Source organism: Pinus tabuliformis, chromosome 1_1 (assembly GCF_031772625.1).
Source record: "Pinus tabuliformis cultivar Carrire ecotype Pingquan chromosome 1_1, CPIR1, whole genome shotgun sequence".
Lineage (NCBI taxonomy): Eukaryota > Viridiplantae > Streptophyta > Pinopsida > Pinales > Pinaceae > Pinus > Pinus tabuliformis.
This window is the reverse complement of record NC_142297.1, coordinates 323,323,721-323,329,471: the sequence shown is the minus strand read 5'-3', so window position 1 is coordinate 323,329,471 and position 5,751 is coordinate 323,323,721. Positions and strand designations below refer to the sequence as shown.

Sequence of the window (5,751 nt, the reverse complement as noted above, 5' to 3'; positions counted from 1 at the left end):
CCTATATATATACCCTAAACATAGGTCATGGATTCATCATTAAGGTTGAAGAATATCTATTGTCGTATTCCTGATGATGGACTCACTTGCAGTCCGAAACGTTGGGTTCACAAAACTCTGTAAAAACTCTGTAAAAAGTCATTCCTCCACTATCTAAAGCTATACAATTGTTTGTTCTTAAAACAGTTAATGAATTTTAATTATAATTTTTTTAGTTCTTATTTTAAATATATAAAAGAATTTAAAATAAATTTTAATTTTAATTATTTTAAATTTTATTTTAAATATATAAATAAATTTAAAATTTAAAAAAACATAGATAAAATTTTGTAATTTTAATAATTTAAATTATAATTCCAACCTGATGGTAAAGAATATGCACTTGTAATCTATTCGTAACCTAGACTCGAGTGTGAGAATGGTTAAGATAAATGATGGAAGCAGACGGTAAAGGCATCTTTTAGATCTTGCTTTGTCAAACACCAAAATGGGGACAATCTATGAATCCTAGACTTTGCGTATTGGCACTGGGTTCTCAACAATTGATGTCATGTTCAGGGGTTTATATCATAGTTACTACATTTGGCCGAATGGGTTTGAAGAATTCGACAATTCGATGTGATTCGGCGATTAATTCGCTAAAATTCGGTTCGGTATATATCATAGTCTCTCAAATTTGATTTTTAATTTTTCTTAATTTGTACTTTTCGAGAAGTCGTCGTCCATTTTTTGCGCATCAGTTTTCCGAAGTCGTCCATTTGATAATTATAGAGCAGTTGTGGCCTTTAATTATTTTGTTTATGCTGATGTTTACGAATATTGACGGGTTGAAACATAATTTCTATTGGCGGATGTATTGAGTCAGAGACAATACTGAATAATATGATGTGGATGTACTGAGTCAGACAATACTGAAGAATGAGGCCACGAGAGTTTCTAATCGCATATTCACAAAACAGAAAACTTGTCATTGACGGTTTGTTCTACAATATAGCAAAATGATTAAAAATTTCATAGCTATCCATCATGTGTTATGTTATTTAAAGGTTAATATAGAAAAGTAATAAATAGGTCTGATATTAAATTTCCATTTTCACAATAAAAAATATATATTTTTGGTGAGTTTTCTTAAATTTTACACTCTTTTTCATATGATATTTTTTAATCTGAGTAAGGAAATTTGAACTATATATTTATAATAAAATTTGAAATAGTTTTTTTATTTTATTTCTTTTAACCATTAGAAAGATATCATATTAATTCTAATTAGATGACTCTTCATCTATATTTTATTCAGTTAATAATTAGAAAATTACCCAAAAATCTTTACAGGGAACAACTTTATTGGCTACTATTTTTTGATTGATCAATTAGCAATTTTAAGAATATAAGACAAAATTACCCAAAAATCGTTACAAGGAACAACTTTATTGGCTACTATTTTTTGATTGATCAATTAGCAATTTTAAGAATATAAGACATGCATTTTTTAATTTATGCTAAACATTTTGTTCTTCTCATTGCATCTCATTCACTTCCATTGAAAAATTCTTTTTACTAATCTCTTTATTTAATTCTATTTGTAACTTTTATAATATAATTGAAAATAATTTTTGAGAAGTATTTGAGATATTGAATGTCAAAATTGCTAATTTAAATCATTCAAAATTTAAAAAAAAAAATTGGTATCAAATCTAATTCAATTAATTTTATAACACAACTGGAAATGTTGTTATACATAAAAATGAATTTGTGATGAGTTATCAAGGTTACATCTAGATTAATTTGTGACCAACGAAAATATTACAAAAGCTAAGTAAATCTCATAGTTATGGCAAAATTTTCAATATTTTGAAAATTTGAGAGTCAAAGCTAATCAGAGAAATTAACTATTTGACTTCACTCTCTCAAATTTCCTAATTATTTATAAACTTGCAATTGAATTACTCAAAATTAAATTACCATTTCCAAAATATTTTGCAGTTTTCGAAATTGACCAGACAAAAATCTAAAGGACTTGGTTAACAGAGAAAATACCATGAAAATATCATTGAATGGGTTTTACAAAAGAAATATTTCACCTGGAATGCATGGGCAACATGCAATGATATCCCCAAAAGAAGCCCAGCTATATCATTTTCCTAAATGAATCCTCCCATATCCGCTATTTTATATTAATGTTTACATCAGTTTGCATTGGAGTTTAAGGTGATGCTGACAGAAATCAACTACATCAATGCTTATATCAACTCCAGTATCTTGTCCGACTCCATATTTGGTACCATGGAATCCTTGTTTCCCAAAACAGAAGTTACATATTCAAAAGCCACTCTCTCACAGGGAATGGTAAGTCCCATCTGGTGATGGAATCCATACTCTTCCTCGGCCTTCTTGAGCAGCGCTTGAAAGAGAGGATGATTCAAATAAGTTATAGGAACTATAAACCGAGCGCGCTCGCTCCCAACGTACACTGCAAAATATCCCTTGGGAACATCTATCGAATTGCTGCCATTGATATACTCAAATTCATTACAGTCTCCTGTGAAATAACTCATTCTCTTTTTTCTTGGACAGCAGCTGCATCCCAGTGCCTTACTGGCAATGGCAAACTTATATAATTTTGTTGTTATTTTCTTGGGAAACACTACATGAGCTATTGTGTTTCCCATGAAAACAATTCTCAGCAGAGCAGACGATTCATACATGGGCAATGAAATTGGCTTTTTATTATGTAAGACCATGGGAAAGTGGGCGAGCACATGAGTTCGTTGAATTTAAGCATGGAATCGTAGAGGCAGAGCGTAGTGCGCGTCCTGACGCGAACGCTGAACGCTGGTCTATTATTTAGGCTGATGTCAGTTACTGTTATTAGGTAGGATAAGATGCGAGGGATCAGTGTTTTGTTTTGAAATTGCACTTCCCCTCTTAATTTGGAGGACAGTGGAGCCTCTTTGAATGGTCGTAACAGGGCAAAAGGAAAACGTCACGCTTTCTTTTGAATTTAGAGGTTCAATGTGTGAACGATACTTAAGTTCAAATTCGAATTTAGATTCGGATTTAATTGGACTCTCTTAAATTTACGCAAAAAAAATTATTGCAATATATATCTTAAAATTGAAATGAAAAAGAAAAATTATGACTTCTCTGACATTTACTTCTCTGTTCAAGATGTTATAGACATTTTCTGTTTACAATAATTTATATCAAATTTACTTCTCTGTTCAAGATGTTATAGACATTTTGTGTTTACAATAATTTATATTAAATTTATTAGTATTATGAAATGCTAAAAATATCAACATAAAATTTGATAATATTAATAACAAAATTTTAAAATTATAGTATAAGGTAAAGAATGAAATCATAAAGGTCTAAAGTATGTTTTAAAATTGTTTCTGCTTGGTTAAAAGAGCTTGTTTTCCTAGGACGCAAAGAAACAGGTGAACCATCCAAGACCCAAAAGCATTCGGTGGGAGCGAAACCCTGCCCCATTCCAGACCACCAACACGTTATTCCAAGTGGAGTGATTTTCCTTCAATAACAATGATGAGTCAACCTGCATTCACTGATAACATCTAGAGATAACTATCCTTGCTACTAATTTAACAACTAAATTATGATAAGTTTTCCCACATGTTGAAAAAAAAAATTAAAATCATAAATATAAAAAATAAAATAATTTTAATATACTATTTTTTTTTCCTTTCACCCCTGAAACAAATCCAAACCTGAATAATATTAAGTCCGTCTCCCTCTGCATACATAACAATCTAGTTATCAAATTCAAATCTAATCCATAATAACAATATTGGGATCAACTAACTAAACATTCTTGTTATTATCCAACTAGATTGGAATCAGTAAACTAACCGTTCTTATTATGATCCATTGAAAATGGAACGCGCTAATTAAATCCCACACCGTACTCAGACACGCAAATGGTAATAGCCATCTTCCAAAAACATGTTCCGCTAAACAGGTAAAGGAGTTTTATAGTTGTATCTTTCTTTTTTTTGGGGGACAAATCACCCCTTTTACAATTTTTTAAAGACAAAATATTAATCAATTCAATATTCATACTGAACTGAAACTAGCATATTAATCTGTGAATATAATGGAATCATTGAAAATTCTTATTTTTTGGGCCAATTTTGTAGAATTGAGAACTATGGTGTGAACAAAATTTTATATTATTATTTTTAATTAATTTTTAATATATAAATGGATTTCTAACTTGAAAGCATTCGATAACATTAGCAACGCTTAAATTATGTGAATAAATCAGATTAAACTTATAATTTCGGGAAAAAAATTAAACTAAATTTAAATAAAAATGAATGAAAAACAAAGTTTTATATTATTATTTTTAATCAATTTTTATATATAAATAGATTCTTAACTTGAAAACATTAGATAACACTAACAACGCTTAAATTATGTGAACAAATCAAATTAAACCTATAATTTCGAAAAAAATTCAACTAAATTTAAATAAAAGTGAAGGAAAAACAAAATTTTATATTATTATTTTTTATATATAAATAGATTCTTAACTTGAAAACATTAGATAACACTAGCAACGCTTAAATTACGTGAACCAATCAAATTAAACTTATAATTCCGAAATTTTTCCAACTAAATTTAAATAAATGTGAAGGAAAAATAAGCCAAGAAAAACCTCCAAACATTTAACCATGGTCAAACGATATAATATCCTGCATTGATTTTGAGATACCTATTATAAAGTGGCATTCTTTTTAATGTTTATCTGGAAATATGTGATGTCAAATGTCGTCGAACTTTTGAGTTGATTCGATGATTCTCCTTCTATCTTCTTTCCCCTTAGAAAATTCCACGCGATAAATGCATTTTATCATTATTAGAACATTATTGTGTCTCGAGGTCCTCCTTCACTGTGGAAGTAGGTAGAGTGTCGCATTCATGCCGCACCAAAGTTTCACAAAGCCATATGACACTATTTGTGGTTATTTTAGAATTAGAAAAATAATTGGAAAGGAATTAAATTTTATAAATCACCATTTATAAAGACTATAGGTTTAAGATTTTCACACTGATATATATTATTAATTAATTTTATTATTGTAATGCACTCATATTGAGATGAAAATCATATGATTTAGTTTATTGTGTCAAATTATGGTATTCCCTTTTATTAATGGGTGGATTATATGGTAAAAGGACATAATCTATATTAATATGCTATATGTTTAATTATAGGATGTGGAGTTAGTGTAATATTTCAAATTAAAAAAAAAAATATGATATTATGTAATAATTTAAATCTATGTTTTTAATATTAAAAATGGTATAATATAAGAAATATATAATGGTAATTATTGAGTGGAGAGGTATATTTTCAGTTGAGAGGCTTATTTTACAATCAAGTATCATGTGTTATTAAATCATGTTTCTTAATAGTAAAATACTGTATAATGTAAAAAGTATATAATGATAATTATTGAGTGGAGAGGTATATTTTCTAGTTGAGAGGCTCATTCTACAACCTAATATGATGTGTAACCTTGTTCGTATGTCATCAAAGTTGAAAGTTAGCGAAACAAAAAATTTAAAAATCTAAAAATAAAATTAAATAAATAGCTATACAAAACATTTAAATAATGTAGATTCATGAAAAAAATTGCACGTGAAAAAAATTAGATCTCTCTGGCCTCATGTTAGATCTGGATATGTGTAAGTTTCATTTATGGAGTTGACATGTGGCACTTTCAA

General features: G+C 28.6%; 1 pseudogene; it reads right to left on the bottom strand.

Moving 5' to 3' along the window:
- Positions 1-2,240: 2,240 nt before the first annotated feature.
- LOC149212856 (auxin-responsive protein SAUR50 pseudogene) lies at positions 2,241-2,741 on the bottom strand (annotated as a pseudogene).
- Positions 2,742-5,751: the final 3,010 nt, after the last annotated feature.